At 50.4% G+C, this 16,829-nt stretch overlaps 1 protein-coding gene and 1 non-coding gene across 4 annotated transcripts in view; one reads left to right on the forward strand and one right to left on the reverse strand.

Annotated features, from left to right (window-relative positions):
* gpc5a (glypican 5a) overlaps positions 1-16,829 on the forward strand; it is a 1,780,902-nt gene that overhangs the window by 1,175,123 nt on the left and 588,950 nt on the right. The gene's annotated exons all lie outside the window — the stretch shown is intronic.
* On the reverse strand, positions 1,287-1,420 carry LOC140392225 (small nucleolar RNA ACA64). Its single transcript, XR_011935285.1, has one exon. It is a non-coding gene; the product is annotated as a small nucleolar RNA ACA64 (small nucleolar RNA).

Genomic DNA, 16,829 nt, shown 5'->3' on the forward strand with positions numbered 1-16,829 from the left:
ACTTAAGAATGTATTTTACAGTTTGATAAACAATAAGATTTGAACAGCAGTATTTTATAGACCACTTGATGGAAATTGAACATGAATAATGTGAATTTTAGGCCACAAAGTTCAGATATTTAAGCAAAACTAAAGGAATAATTGAGTTGTATATAATCCTGTGGGAATGTTATATTCATGCATTCCACTGACACCGCCAGTTGGATTTCATATTTTGTAAAGTGTGATATTGTGCCTCAGCATTACCATCTTTCTCCAAACATTTTCATAAAGGGTGAATCTGCCTATTTCATTGACTATCACACTGTTAATATTAACATTTCAAATCTTAACATTGACACCGACTCAGTGGAAGATGTTAAAAGCAATATTTACAAATTTTGCATCAAGTGATTTAGAAGTCTATTACAGTTCTGGCTTTTTTCCAGCACCTGTTTTCCTTTTCAGGGCTATGCAAAATTTCGTAAGGCCTTATGAACCAAGACCTACATGCCTTTTCTCCATTTTGAATGTGTTAATGTCCCCATATTTGAACCTTATCTGCAGTTCCATAAAATCCCTACAGTGCAGAAGGAGACCATTCAGCCCATCGAGTCTGCACCGACACTCCAAAAGAGCACTCTACCGAGGTCCACACACCCACCCTATCCCAGTAACCCGCATATTGATCATGGTCAATCCACCTAACCTGCATATCTTTGGACAGAGGGAAACCGGAGCAATCGGAGGAAACCCATGTGGACATGGGGAGAACGTGCAACCTCCATTCAGTCACCCAAATCAAACCTGGGTCCCTGGCACTGTGAGGCAGCAGTGCCAACCAACGTTCCATGGAGAACATGTGGAATGACCGACATTTTTTAAAATAATTTTTTAAAAAATAATCTTTATTGTCACAAATCGGCTTACATTAACACTGCAACATTAACGCTGCAATGAAGTTACTGTGAAAAGCCCCTAGTCGCCACATTCCACCGCCTGTTCGGGCACACGGAGGGAGAATTCAGAATCCCGAAAGATGAGCTTTGTTAGGTGAATTGGGCAATCTGAATTCGCCCTCAGTGTACCTGAACAAGCACAGGAGTGTGGCGACTTTGGGATTTTCACAAAACGTCATTGCAGTGTTAACATCAGCCTACTTGTGACAATAAAGATTATATATATATTTTACCATGAAAACCATGAAAATTAAATCACGATACAGAAACTAATGCTGCTTTCATGCAACACCAAGTAATGATTCTTTCTTCAAGAGGATGTTGCAAAAAAAATTAATTTGCAACAAAGTTTATTGACAACACGGGTTTTATTGGCCACAAGCAATACAAAAGTGGGCAATAAACTTTTAGTGTATCTTTTAATGTGGGCACCTTATCTTACGCACAGTAACTAATAACGCTGTTGGTAATTTTCAGAGGGATTTCAATGGCATGAAATTTAGACAGGTTCTACTGCGAGTGAGAAATTTGCTACGCCAGATCACTATTCAGGCAGTGAAGGTTAATTGCTAGGTCTTTTTGAAGTCTGTCCCATTTAGCACGGTGATAGTGCCACTAGACATAAAGTCTAGTCTTTCTTTTATTTAGTTAAATTAACTTAAAAGTTGCTGTTTGGTTTAGAAGGTGAATTTTCAATCAGCTTTAAACAAAGGTTCTACTTGTAGGTACTTGCAGCTGGAGCTTGTTAATTAGTTAATTGGATTAGGCCAGTTTTCAGAGGCTAGATTCACAGTATAAAAGTGATCCCCTACAGTGCAGACATTGTTTGCACTGAGTGCTGAATTTGGTGCATTTGAGTGCTATAGTGAGAGTTTGGTGACTGAGGGAGTGCTGAATTTGGTGCATTTGAGTGCTAGAGTGAGAGTTTGGTGATTGAGGGAGTGCTGAATTTGGTGCATTTGAGTGCTATAGTGAGAGTTTGGTGACTGAGGGTTAGGTGAGGAGGGAGTAAGGTGAGGCAGTGGGGAAGGGAACACTGACAAAGGAGAGTACTTGCAGGCACGGAGATGGGTTGAAGTGTGTATACTTCAACGCAAGAAGCATCAGGAATAAGGTGGGTGAACTTAAGGCATGGATCGGTACTTGGGACTACGATATGATGGCCATCACAGAAACTTGGATAGAAGAGGGGCAGAAATGGTTGTTGGAGGTCCCTGGTTATAGATGTTTCAATAAGATTAGGGAGGGTGGTAAAAGAGGTGGGGGAGGCGGGGGTGGCATTGTTAATTAGAGATAGTATAACAGCTGTAGAAAGGCAGTTCGAGGAGTATCTGCCTACTGAGGTAGTATGGGTTGAAGTCAGAAATAGGAAAGGAGTAGTCACCTTGTTCAGGAGTTTTCTATAGGCCCCCCAATAGTAGCAGAGATGTGGAGGAACAGATTGGGGAAACAGATTTTGGAAAGGTGCAGAAGTCACAGGGTAGTAGTCATGGGTGACTTTAACTTCCCAAACATTGAGTGGAAACTCTTTAGATCAAATAGTTTGGATGGGGTGGTGTTTGTGCAGTGTGTCCAGGAAGCTTTTCTAACACAGTATGTAGATTGTCCGACCAGAGGAGAGGCAATATTGGATTTGGTACTTGGTAATGAACCAGGGCAAGTGACAGATTTGTTAGTGGGGGAGCATTTTGGAGATAGTGACCACAATTCTGTGACTTTCACTTTAGTAATGGAGAAGGATAGGTGCGTGCAACAGGGCAAGGTTTACAATTGGGGGAAGGGTAAATACGATGCTGTCAGACAAGAATTGAAGTGCATAAGTTGGAAACATAGGCTGTCAGGGAAGGACACAAGTGAAATGTGGAACTTGTTCAAGGAACAGGTACTACGTGTCCTTAATATGTATGTCCCTGTCAGGCAGGGAAGAGATGGTCGAGTGAGGGAACCATGGTTGACAAGAGAGTTTGAATGTCTTAAGAGGAAAAAGGAGACTTATGTAAGGCTGAGGAAACAAGGTTCAGACAGGGCGCTGGAGGGATACGAGATAGCCAGGAGGGAACTGAAGAAAGGGATGAGGAGAGCTAAGAGAGGGCATGAGCAATCTTTGGTGGGTAGGATCAAGGAAAACCCCAAGGCCTTTTACATATGTGAGAAATATGAGAATGACTAGAGCGAGGGTAGGTCCGATCAAGAACAGTAGTGGGAGATTGTGTATTGAGTCTGAAGAGACAGGAGAGGTCTTGAACGAGTACTTTCCTTCTGTATTTAGAAATGAGAGGGGCCATCTTGTTGGAGAGGACAGTGTGAAACAGACTGGTAAGCTCAAGGAAATACTTGTTAAGAAGGAAGATGTGTTGGGCATTTTGAAAAACTTGAGGATAGACAAGTCCCCCGGGCCTGACGGGATATATCCAAGGATTCTATGGGAAGCAAGAGATGAAATTGCAGAGCCGTTGGCAATGATCTTTTCGTCCTCACTGTCAACAGGGGTAGTACCAGGGTATTGGAGAGTGGCGAATGTCGTGCCCCTGTTCAAAAAAGGGACTAGGGATAACCCTGGGAATTACAGGCCAGTTAGTCTTACTTCGGTGGTAGGCAAAGTCATGGAAAGGGTACTGAAGGATAGGATTTCTGAGCATCTGGAAAGACACTGCTTGATTAGGGATAGTCAGCACGGATTTGTGAGGGGTAGGTCTTGCCTTACAAGTCTTATTGAATTCTTTGAGGAGGTGACCAAGCATGTGGATGAAGGTAAAGCAGTGGCTGTAGGGTATATGGATTTTAGTAAGGCATTTGATAAGGTTCCCCATGGTAGGCTTCTGCAGAAAGTAAGGAGGCATGGGATAGTGGGAAATTTGGCCAGTTGGATAACAAACTGGCTAACCGATAGAAGTCAGAGAGTGGTGGTGGATGGCAAATATTCAGTCTGGATCCCAGTTACCAGTGGCGTACTGCAGGGATCAGTTCTGGGTCCTCTGCTGTTTGTGATTTTCATTAATGACTTGGATGAGGGAGTTGAAGGGTGGGTCAGTAAATTTGCAGACGATACGAAGATTGGGGGAGTTGTGGATAGTGAGGAGGGCTGTTGTCGGCTGCAAAGAGACATAGATAGGATGCAGAGCTGGGCTGAGAAGTGGCAGATGGAGTTTAACCCTGAAAAGTGTGAGGTTGTCCACTTTGGAAGGACAAATATGAATGCGGAATACAGGGTTAACGGTAGAGTTCTTGGCAATGTGGAGGAGCAGAGAGTTCTTGCGGTCTATGTTCATACATCTTTGAAAGTTGCCACTCAAGTGGATAGAGCTGTGAAGAAGGGCTATGGTGTGCTAGCGTTCATTAACAGAGGGATTGAATTTAAGAGCCGTGAGGTGATGATGCAGCTGCACAAAACTATGGTAAGGCCACATTTGGAGTACTGTGTACAGTTCTGGTCACCTCATTTTAGGAATGATGTGGAAGCTTTGGAAAAGGTGCAAAGGAGATTTACCATGATGTTGCCTGGAATGGAGAGTAGGTCTTACGAGGAAAGGTTGTGGGTGCTAGGCCTTTTCTCATTAGAATGAAGAAGGATGAGGGGCGACTTGATAGAGGTTTATAAGATGATTAGGGGAATAGATGGAGTAGACAGTCAGCCACTTTTTCCCCGGGTGGAACAAACCATTACAAGGGGACATAAATTTAAGGTGAATGGTGGAAGATATAGGGGGGGGATGTCAGAGTAGGTTCTTTACCCAGAGAGTAGTGGGGGCATGGAATGCACTGCCTGTGGAAGTAGTTGAGTCGGAAACATTAGGCACCTTCAAGCAGCTATTGGGTAGGTACATGGATTACGGTAAAATGATAGTGTAGATTTATTTGTTCTTAAGGGCAGCACGGTAGCATTATGGATAGCACAATTGCTTCACAGCTCCAGGGTCCCAGGTTCGATTCCGGCTTGGGTCACTGTCTGTGCGGAGTCTGCACATCCTCCCCATGTGTGCGTGGGTTTCCTCCGGGCGCTCCGCTTTCCTCTCACAGTCCAAAGATGTGCAGGTTAGGTGGATTGGCCATGATAAATTGCCCTTAGTGTCCAAAATTATCCTGAGTGTTGGGTGGAGGTGTTGACCTTGGGTAGGGTGCTCTTTCCAGGGGACGGTGCGGACGCAGTGGGCCGAATGGCCTCCTTCTGCACTGTAAATTCAATGATAATCTATGATTAATCTAGGACAAAGGTTCGGCACAACATCGTGGGCCGAAGGGCCTGTTCTGTGCTGTATTTTTCTATGTTCTATAACAATGTGAAGATGGAACTTTGTCTCCACAAGGATTGTGCACTATTCCATCCTACCAATTCTGCCATGGCCAGATGCATCTGTGACATGCAAGTTGGTGAGAATGAGGTCAATCATATTTTCCCCTTTTCTTGATTCCCTCACCACCTGTCACAGTCCCAGTCTAGCAGCTATGTCCTTACAACTAGGCCAGCTCAGTCTGTGGTGGTACTACTGAGCCACTCTTGGTGATGGACATTGAAGTCCCCCACCCAGTGTACATTCTGCACTCTTGCCACCCTCAATGCTTCCTACAAGTGATGTACAATATGGAGCAGAACTGATTCATCAGCTAAGGGAGAAGGGCATTACCCAATAATCAGCAGTTTTCCTTGCCCATGTTTGACCTGGCCAATTAATGGTCACTTCCAGCCCCCGCAAAGATTTTTCAGAGTTGGTTGGGCCCACCACCATTTGGGGAGATTACTCGGCAAATCCTGCCAGCCTCCCAGTGGGTTCTGGGTTGGAATCGCCTTTATGGATGCTTCGTGGCCCATGGAAGGAATTGCAATGACAGTGATTACTGCTCCCTGGCAATCGCACCACCTGTGCACCCCATCCACGGCAACCACTCTTTTACCCACAACGGGACCCATTAATTCAGACATTTCTCCCTAACTACTATACTGCGCCTGTTTGAAAATTAATTGTTGCAATATTTAAGGGCACCAGTGAGCCCAAGTTTTATTAATGTATTTCAGAGCACTTATAATAAAGCACATGTGAAGCCTAATTTTTCTGGCACAATGCACATAGAACTGGCGTGATCACTGGCAGAGTGAGAAAGTAAGCAGATAATGATACTCATGGAGGCTTACAATCGGCCTCTTCTTTGCGTCACCAGCCAAGAATCTCCAGGGTCCTCTTCATAAAGAGTCAGTGGTCTGCATGCACTCCTACCTTTAAACGTTACCTTATCTTGAATGCAGTTAGAAGAGTCATCGGATGAAATAAGGAACACGAGAGAAGATGCTTAGAATCTCATTATGTATGCCATCAACTGTCTTCTGTTTGTGAACATACAAGTACGCTGTGCTGATTGGGTGCTCGGAATTTATCTGTTGCACACCATATTTTATTGATAAAAAGGAAAATGCATTGACATATTGCGATACATTAATTTGGCTGGATTTTCATTTCACCATCTGTCAGACTGGAAGCAGGGGAAATTTAAAATGGTGAACAGGACCAGACTCTGGGGTGCCGCCTACATTCCTGTTATGTGGGATATTTATCGCCCAGGGATAAGGACGTAAGTAGCGAGCCCACATGCAACAATCACACTCAGCTGGGCTGTTCACACAACCAACAAGACAACTGAGATCTTTGTTGTGATTGGCAATTTTACAGTTAAGAGGATTAAGGTTTTGAGGTTTTTTAATGACTGTTTGATTATTTTGACAGTTTTATGAACACTGAAGTGGGTTGAATGTTTTTCTAATGGAATTTGAGTGGTTGCTTTAATTGTCAATTTTATGATGCCCAAGAGGATTCATGTTTTTTGAAAAAGTTTTAATTAACGGCTGTTTGTTTCTTTAGCATCTCAAAGACTTCTCAAAGTAATTTTAAGGCTTGTGTGTTCTGTCCATAGTTGGTACTGGTAAATGGACAGGGAAGTATGAGAGGGGGAACGGGGGTATGGAAGGAGCATTGCGGAGTATGATGGAGAATTTGGGAATACGAGGAGGCATGGCAGTATGGAGGGGCGGGAAGGATAGGAGGGCATCTGGGGGACATGGAGATGTGGGGGGGTGGGCATGATGTGGGTGAGGGCTAGGAGGCCAAACACTCTTTTACAGAACTGGACCATGTCCCAGTGAAGAGGCAGGTTTCCTAACCTGCCAGCCTCAGCATTGACTTGCCTTCGATTTGCTTCGGTAAATGGCCTCCACCAACCAGCCATGACAATAAAGTGGTCACGTCCTGCTGGTCGGGGGCAGGATCGAGACATCAGGGAACGTCGGGACCAACTTATGTTTTAGGCCTCGAGAAAGACAGTCGAGACGCAAAGTGTCTGCTGAAACGCGGGCTTGGGTTATTTTTGTCAATGCAGGGAAAGTCAGTAGAATGCTGTGCAATCTTTGTGATAATAAAACCAAGCTAGAAGTAGAGGTATGATTAAAGTGAATACTGAGGCATTGGCATTGTATAGCCAAGCAACACGGGAACATACTAACCTCAGCAACTTCCAAGAGACACACAATTTTACTAACCGCCATTTCCCAGACGCGAGCGGGAAGGCGGGCACAAGACCCTTAAATAGTGCGTGATGATGTCATGTGTGCATCCTGACGTCATTGCGCAGTCGCAAGGTGGGCGCAGGCGCAGATGGACCGCTCGGCCGCCGACGGTTATCAGCTTGTTGAGGGGATTAAATCCCCCACTTACCAAGGCTTTACCTGCCCTCTGCGACGTCAAACTCCGCGCATGGGGATCAAGTGGCCCAACCGTTTTTCAACTTTGTGGATGCGAGGGCGGGATGAAAGAGGAATGGTGCAAATTCTGGATGAGGAGTTGGGGGGGGGGGGGATGAGGAGTTGGGGGGGATGAGGAGTTGGGGGGGGGGGGATGAGGAGTTGGGGGGGGGGGGGATGAGGAGTTGGGGGGGGGGGGGGGGATGAGGAGTTGGGGGGGGGGGATGAGGAGTTGGGGGGGGGGGGATGAGGAGTTGGGGGGGGGGGGATGAGGAGTTGGAGGTTTGAGATGAGGAATCGAGGTTTGGGGATGAGGTGTTGGAGGTTGGAGATGAGGAGTTGGGGTTTGAGATGAGGAGTTGGGGTTTGGGGATGAGGTGTTGGAGGTTGGAGATGAGGAGTTGGGGTTTGGGGATGAGGAGTCGGGGTTTGAGATGAGGAATCGAGTTTTGGAGATGAGGTGTTGGAGGTTTGAGATGAGGAGTTGGGGTTTGGGGATGAGGTGTTGGAGGTTGGAGATGAGGAGTCGGGATTTGAAGATGAGGAGTCGGGGTTTGAGATGACTTGTCGGGGTTGGAAGATGACGAGTCAGGGGTTGGAGATGAGTCGGGGATTGGAGATTAGGAGTCGGGGGTTGGAGATAAGGGGCTGGATTCTCCGCAGCCCCACACCAAAATCACATTTTGCATGGGAGAGGAGAATTCGATTTCACGCCGAAATCGGGCCTGTGCCGGTCCGGCGATTCTCCTTGACTCAAGAACCAGTGTGATCACAGAGTACTCCACGGGACTGGGAGCCAATTACCCGAGGCCAGTCCAGTGTTCCTCCGCTCCCCACTGGCCGAGTTCCCGACGGCGTGGAACTAACCTGCTGTTGACGGTCGGGATGCTCGCGTGGCGGCTGCAGACTCAGTCCGTGGGCGCTCTCGGGGGCGGGTGGATTGGACACGGGGGTGGGGGGGCCTTATAGGCGGCCGGAGGACAGATCGGCGTGGTCAGATCTTCGAGCACGTGGCCGATCGGGGGGTTCTAATTTATGTGTCAGCCTCCGCGAGCTGAGTCTGCCATGGAGGTCGTGCGCATGTGCGGACTCAAAACCGGACGTGCGTGGGTGCGTATCCTCAGCTAAACCTCTGTGAATCCCTCTGGGTCCCGGCTTGCCCCTGCAGGTCATTGAATCGGCTCCACTTTTTCCCAGGAACCATCAGAGTAAAAGACCAACGTTTTACTTCAGCATGGGGACTTTGTGCCTTTTGGAAGAATCGAGCCCAAGTAGTAGAATGTTGGAGATGAGGAGTCGGGTGTTGGAGATGAGGACTCGGGGGTTGGAGATGAGGAGTCTGGGCTTGGAGACGAGGAGTTGAGGCTTGGAGACGAAGAGTCAGGGCTTGGGGAAGAGGAGTCGGGTGTTGGAGACGAGAAGTCGGGGGTTGGAGAAGAGGAGTTGGAGGTTGGAGACGAGGAGTTGGAAGTTGGAGATGAGGAGTTGAAGGTATGGAGATGAGGAGTTGGAGGTTGGAGATGAGGAGTTGCAGGTTGGAGATGAGGATTTGGAGGTTTGGAGATGAGGAGTTGGAGGTTGGAGATGAGGAATCGGTTTTTGGAGATGAGTCGGGGTCCGGAGATGAGGAGTCGGGGTCCGGAGATGAGGAGTCAGGGTTTGGAGATGAGGAGTCGGGGTTTGGAGATGAGGAGCCGGGGTTTGGAGATGAAGAGTCGGGGTTTGGAGATGAGGAGTCGGGTTTGGAGATGAGGAGTCGGGGTTTGGAGACGAGGAGTTGGAGGTTGGAGATGAGGAGTTGGAGGTTGGAGATGAGGAGTTGGAGGTATGGAGATGAGGAGTTGGAGGTTGGAGATGAGGAGTTGCAGGTTGGAGATGAGGAGTTGGAGGTTTGGAGATGAGGAGTTGGAGGTTGGAGATGAGGAATCGGTTTTTGGAGAGGAGGAGTCGGGATCTGGAGATGAGGAGTCGGGGTTTGGAGATGAGGAACCGGGGTTTGGAGATGAGGAGCCGGGGTTTGGAGATGAGGAGCCGGGGTTTGGAGATGAAGAGTCGGGGTTTGGAGATGAGGAATCGGGGTTTGGAGATGAGGAGTCGGGGTTTGAGATGAGTCGGGGTTTGAGATGAGTCGTCGGGGTTTGGAGATGAGTCGTCGGGGTTTGGAGATGAGTCGTCGGGGTTTGGAGATGAGTCGTCGGGGTTTGGAGACGAGGAGTCGGGGTTTGGAGACGAGGGGTCGGGGGTTGGAGACGAGGAGTTGGGGGCTGGTGATGAGGAGTCGGGGCTTGGAGATGAGGAATCTGGATTTGGAAACGAGGAATCTGGATTTGTAGACGCGGAGTCTGGATTTGGAGACGAGGAGTCTGGATTTGGAGACGAGGAGTTGGAGGTTTGGAGATGAGTTGGAGGTTGGAGATGTGGAGTTGGGGGGGTTTGTAAATAAGGAGTTGGTGGTTGGAGATGTTGGAGATGTGGAGTTGGAGGTTTGGAGATGAGGAGTTGGAGGTTGGAGATGTGGAGTTGGGGGGTTTGTAGATAAGGAGTTGGTGGTTGGAGATGTTGGAGGTTGGAGATGTGGAGTTGGAGGTTTGGAGATGAGGAGTTGGAGGTTGGAGATGTTGGAGGTTGGAGATGTGGAGTTGGAGGTTTGGAGATGAGGAGTTGGAGGCTGGAGATGAGGAGTTGGGGTTTGGAGATGAGGAGTCGGGGATTGGAGATGAGGGGTCGGGGTTTGGTGAAGAGGTGTTGGAGGTTGGAGATGAGGAGTTGGAAGTTGGGGATGAGGAGTTGGAAGTTGGAGATGAGGAGTTGGAGGTTTGGAGATGAGGAGTTGGAAGTTGGAGATGAGGAGTTGGGAGTTGGAGATGAGGAGTTGCAGGTTGGAGATGAGGAGTTGCAGGTTGGAGATGAGGAGTTGGAGGTTTGGAGATGAGTTGGAGGTTGGAGATGAGGAATCGGTTTTTGGAGATGAGTCGGGGTCTGGAGATGATGAGTCGGGGTTTGGAGATGAGGAGTCGGGGTTTGGAGGTGAGGAGTCGGGGTTTGGACATGAGGAGCCAGGGTTTGGAGATGAAGAGTCGGGGTTTGGAGATGAGGAGTCGGGGTTTGGAGATGAGGAGTCGGGGTTTGGAGATGAGGAGCCAGGGTTTGGAGATCAAGAGTCGTGGTTTGGAGATGAGTCGGGGTTTGGAGATGAGGAGTCGGGGTTTGGAGATGAGGAGTCGGGGTTTGGAGATGAGGATTCGGGGTTTGGACATGAGGAGTCGGGGTTTGGAGATGAGGAGTCGGGATTTGGAGATGAGGAGTCGGGGTTTGGAGATGAAGAGTCGGGGTTTGGAGATGAAGAGTCGGGGTTTGGAGATGAAGAGTCGGGGTTTGGAGATGAAGAGTCGGGGTTTGGAGATGAAGAGTCGGGGTTTGGAGATGAAGAGTCGGGGTTTGGAGATGAAGAGTCGGGGTTTGGAGATGAAGAGTCGGGGTTTGGAGATGAAGAGTCGGGGTTTGGAGATGAAGAGTCGGGGTTTGGAGATGAAGAGTCGGGGTTTGGAGATGAAGAGTCGGGGTTTGGAGATGAAGAGTCGGGGTTTGGAGATGAAGAGTCGGGGTTTGGAGATGAAGAGTCGGGGTTTGGAGATGAAGAGTCGGGGTTTGGAGATGAAGAGTCGGGGTTTGGAGACGAGTCGGGGTTTGGAGACGAGGAGTCGGGTGTTGGGACGAGGAGTCGTGGCTTGGAGACGAGGAGTCGGGGGTTGGTGACGAGGAGTCAGGGCTTGGAGATGAGGAATCTGGATTTGGAAACAAGGAATCCGGATTTGTAGACGAGGAGTCTGGATTTGGAGACGAGGAGTCTGGATTTGGAGACGAGGAGTCTGGATTTGGAGACGAGGAGTTGGATGTTTGGAGATGAGTTGGAGATGAGGAGTTGGGGTTGGAGATGAGGAGTTGGAGGTTTGGAGATGATGAGTTGGCGGTTGGAGATGTGGAGTTGGGGGTTTGGAGATAAGGAGTTGGTGGTTGGAGATGTTGGAGGTTGGAGATGTGGAGTTGGAGGTTTGGAGATGAGCGGTTGGAGATCAGGCGTCGGGGTTTGGAGATGAGGAGTCGGGGTTTGGAGATGAGGAGTCGGGGTTTGGAGATGAGGAGTCGGGGTTTGGAGATGAGGAGTCGGGGTTTGGAGATGAGGAGTCGGGGTTTGGAGATGAGGAGTCGGGATTTGGAGATGAGGAGTCGGGGTTTGAGATGAGGAGTCGGGGTTTGGAGATGAAGAGTCGGGGTTTGGAGATGAGTCATCGGGGTTTGGAGACGAGTTGGGGTTTGGAGACGAGGAGTCGGGTGTTGGGACGAGGAGTCGGGGGTTGGAGACGAGGAGTCGGGGGTTGGCGACGAGGAGTCAGGGCTTGGAGATGAGGAATCTGGATTTGGAAACAAGGAATCTGGATTTGTAGACGAGGAGTCTGGATTTGGAGACGAGGAGTCTGGATTTGGAGACGAGGAGTTGGAGGTTTGGAGATGAGTTGGAGATGAGGAGTTGGGGTTGGAGATGAGGAGTTGGAGGTTTGGAGATGAGCGGTTGGAGATGAGGAGTCGGGGTTTGGAGATGAGGAGTCGGGGTTTGGAGATGAGGAGTCGGGGTTTGGAGATGAGGAGTCGGGGTTTGGTGATGAGGTGTTGGAGTTCGGAGATGAGGAGTTGGAAGTTGGAGACGAGTTGGAGGTTTGGAGATGAGTTGGAGGTTGGAGATGAGTTGGGGTTGGAGATGAGTTGGAGGTTTGGAGATGAGCAGTTGGAGGTTGGAGATGAGGAGTCGGGGTTTGGAGAGGAGGAGTCGGGGTCTGGAGATGAGGAGTCGGGGTCTGGAGATGAGGAGTCGGGGTCTGGAGATGAGGAGTCGGGGTTTGGAGATGAGGAGCCGGGGTTTGGTGATGAGGTGTTGGAGTTTGGAGATGAGTTGGAGGTTGGAGATGAGGAGTTGGGGTTGGAGATGAATTGGAGGTTTGGAGATGAGGAGTTAGAGGTTGGAGATGTGGAGTTGAGGCGATCTGAGTCTGCCATGGAGGCCGCCGCCGTGCGCATGTGCGGACTCAAAACCGGACAAGCATGAGTGCGTATCCTCAACTAAACCTCTGTGAATCCCTCTGGGTCCCGGCTCGCCCCTGCAGGTCATTGAATCGGCTCCACTTTGTCCCAGGAACCATGAGAGTAAAACACCAGCGTTTTACGTCAGCATCGGGACATAGTGCCTTTTGGAAGAATCGAGCCCAAGTAGTGGGATGTTGGAGATGAGGAGAAGGGTGTTGGAGATGAGGACTCGGGGGTTGGAGATGAGGAGTCGGGGCTTGGAGACGAGGAGCCGGGGCTTGGAGACGAGGAGCCGGGGCTTGGAGACGAAGAGTCTGGATTTGGAGACGAGGAGTCTGGATTTGGAGACGAGGAGCCAGGGCTTGGAGATGAGTCGTCGGGGTTTGGAGATGAGTCGTCGGGGTTTGGAGATGAGTCGTCGGGGTTTGGAGACGAGGAGTCGGGGTTTGGAGATGAGGAGTCGGGGTTTGGAGATGAGGAGCCAGGGTTTGGAGGTCAAGAGTCGTGGTTTGGAGATGAGGAGTCGGGGATTGGAGATGAGGATTCGGGGTTTGGAGATGAGGATTCGGGGTTTGGACATGAGGAGTCGGGGTTTGGAGATGAGGAGTCGGGATTTGGAGATGAGGAGTCGGGGTTTGGAGATGAAGAGTCGGGGTTTGGAGATGAAGAGTCGGGGTTTGGAGATGAAGAGTCGGGGTTTGGAGATGAAGAGTCGGGGTTTGGAGATGAAGAGTCGGGGTTTGGAGATGAAGAGTCGGGGTTTGGAGATGAAGAATCGGGGTTTGGAGATGAGGAGTCGGGGTTTGGAGACGAGGAGTCGGGTGTTGGAGACGAGGAGTCGGAGGTTGGAGATGAGGAGTTGGAGGTTGGAGATGAGTTGGAGGTTTGGAGATGAGGAATTGGAGGTTGGAGATGAGGAATCGGTGTTTGGAGATGAGTCGGGGTTTGGAGATGAAGAGTCTGGGTTTGGAGATGAGTCGGGGTTTGGAGATGAGGAGTCGGGGTTTGGAGATGAAGAGTCTGGGTTTGGACATGAGTCGGGGTTTGGGGATGAGGAGTCGGGGTTTGAGGATGAGGAGTCGGGGTTTGGTGATGAACAGTCGGGGTTTTGAGATGAGGAGTCGGGGTTTGGAGATAAGAAGTCGGGGTTTGGAGATGAGGAGTCGGGGTTTGGACATGAGTCGGGGTTTGGACATGAGTCGGGGTTTGGAGATGAGGAGTCGGGGTTTGGAGACGAGGAGTCGGGTGTTGGAGACGAGGAGTCGGGTGTTGGAGACGAGGAGTCGGGGGTTGGAGACGAGGAGTCGGTGGTTGGTGACGTGGAGTCGGGGCTTGGAGACGAGGAATCTGGATTTGGAGACGAGGAATCTAGATTTGGAGACGAGGAGTCTGGATTTGGAGACGAGGAGTTGGAGGTTGGAGACGAGGAGTTGGAGGTTTGGAGATGAGGAGTTGGAGGTTGGAGATGAGGAGTTGGAGGTTTGGAGATGAGTTGGAGGTTGGAGGAGAATTCGGGGTTTGGAGATGAGTTCGGGGTTTGGAGATGAGTTGGAGGTTGGAGGAGAACTCGGGGTTTGGAGATGCAGAGTCGGGGTTTGGAGATGAGTCGAGGTTTGGAGATGTGGTGTTGGAAGTTGGAGATGAGGAGTTGGAAGTTGGAGATGAGGAGTTGGAAGTTGGAGATGAGGAGTTGGAGGTTGGAGATGAGTTGGAGGTTTGGAGATGAGGAGTTGGGGGTTGGAGTTGAGGAGTTGGAGGTTGTAAATGAGGAGTTGGAGGTTTGGAGATGAGGAGTTGGAGGTTGGAGATGAGGAATCGGGGTTTGGAGATGAGGAGTCGGGGTTTGGAGATGAGGAGTCGGGGTTTGGAGATGAGGAGTCGGGGTTTGGAGATGAGGAGTCGGGGTTTGGAGATGAGGAGTCGGGGTTTGGAGATGAGGAGTCGGGGTTTGGAGATGAGGAGTCGGGGGTTGGAGACGAGTCGGTGGTTGGTGACGAGGAGTCGGGGATTGGAGACAAGGAATCTGGATTTGGAGACGAGGAATGTAGATTTGGAGACGAGGAGTCTGGATTTGGAGACGAGGAGTCTGGATTTGGGACGAGGAGTTGGAGGTTGGAGACGAGGAGTTGGAGGTTTGGAGACGAGTTGGAGGTTGGAGATGAGGAGTTGGAGGTTTGGAGATGAGTTGGAGGAGAACTCGGGGTTTGGAGATGAGGAGTCGGGGTTTGGAGATGAGTCTGGGTTTGGAGATGAGGAGTTGGAGGTTTGGAGATGAGTTGGAGGTTTGGAGATGAGGAGTTGGGGGTTTGGAGATGAGGAGTTGGAGGTTGGAGATGAGGAATCGGGTTTTGTAGATGGGGAGTCGGGGCTTGGAGTGAGGAGTCGGGGTTTGGAGTGAGGAGTCGGGGTTTGGAGTGAGGAGTCGGGGTTTGGAGTGAGGAGTCGGGGTTTGGAGTGAGGAGTCGGGGTTTGAGATGAGGAGTCGGGGTTTGGAGATGAGGAGCCGGGGTTTGGAGATGACGAGTCGGGGTTTGGAGATGCGGAGTCGGGGTTTGGAGATGCAGAGTCGGGGTTTGGAGATGAGTCGGGGTTTGGAGATGAGGTGTTGGAGGTTGGAGATGAGTTGGAAGTTGGAGATGAGGAGTTGGAGGTTTGGAGATGAGGAGTTGAATGTTGGAGATGAGGAGTTGAAAGTTGGAGATGAGGACTTGGAGGTTTGGAGATGAGCTGGAGGTTGGAGATGAGAAATCGGGTTTTGGAGCTGAGGTGTCGGGGTTTGGAGATGAGGAGTCGGGGCTTGGAGTGAGGAGTCTGGGTTTGAGATGAGGAGTCGGGGTTTGGAGATGAGGAGTCGAGGTTCGGAGATGAGGAGTTGGGGTTTGGAGATGAGGAGTCGTGGTTTGGAGATGAGGAGTTGGGGTTTGAGATGAGGAATCGGGGTTTGGAGATGAGTCAGGGTTTGGAGATGAGGAGTCGGGGTTGGGAGATGAGATGAGTTGTCGGGATTTGAGATGACTTGTCGGGGTTGGGAGATGATGAGTCAGTGGTTGGAGATGAGTCGGGGGTTGGAGATGAGGGGCTGGATTCTCCGCCGCCCCACACCAAAATCGCATTTGGCGCGGGAGAGGAGAATCCGATTTCACGCCGAAATCGGGCCCGTGCCGGTCCGACGATTCATAGAATTTCATAGAATTTACAGCGCAGAAGGAGGCCATTCGGCCCATCGTGTCTGCACTGGCTCTTGGAAAGAGCACCCTACCCAAGGTCCACACCTCAACCCTATCCCCATAGCCCAGCAACCCCACCCAACACTAAGGGATATTTTGGACACTAAGGGCAATTTAGCATGGCCAATCCACCTTACCTGCACATCTTAGGACTGTGGGAGGAAACCGGAGCACCCGGTGGAAACCCGCGCACACATGGGGAGGATGTGCAGACTCCGTACAGACAGTGACCCAAGCCGGAATCGAACCTGCGACCCTGGAGCTGTCAAGCAATTTTGCTTTCCACAATGCTACCGTGCTGCCCTAATCCACCTCACCTGCACATTCTCCGGGACCCGAGAACCGGCGTGATTGCAGAGTGCTCTGCGGGTCTGGGAGCCCATTACCAGAGGCTAGTCCAGGTCCAGTGTTCCTCCGCTCCCGACTGACCGAGTTCCCGATGGCGTGGAACTAACCTGCTGTGGACGGTCGGGTTGCTCGCGTGGCGGCTGCAGACTCGGCATGGGGACATAGTCCCTTTTGGAAGAATCGAGCCCAAGTAGGAGGATGTTGGAGATGAGGAGTCGGAGCTTGGAGATGAGGAGTCGGGGCTTGGAAATGAGTTGGAGGTTGGAGACGAGGAGTCGGGGCTTGGAGACGAGGAGTCGGGGCTTGGAGACGTGGAGTCAGGGCTTGGAGACGAGGAGTCGGGGCTTGGAGACGAGGAGTCGGGGCTTGGAGACGAGGAGTCGGGGCTTGGAGACGAGCAGTCGGAGGTTGGAGACGAGGAGTCAGAGGTTGGAGATGAGGAGTCGGAAGTTGCAGATGAGGAGTCGGGGCTTGGAGACGAGGAGTCGGGGCTTGGAGACGAGGAGTCGGGGC

Source organism: Scyliorhinus torazame, chromosome 15 (genome assembly GCF_047496885.1).
Source record: "Scyliorhinus torazame isolate Kashiwa2021f chromosome 15, sScyTor2.1, whole genome shotgun sequence".
NCBI lineage: Eukaryota > Metazoa > Chordata > Chondrichthyes > Carcharhiniformes > Scyliorhinidae > Scyliorhinus > Scyliorhinus torazame.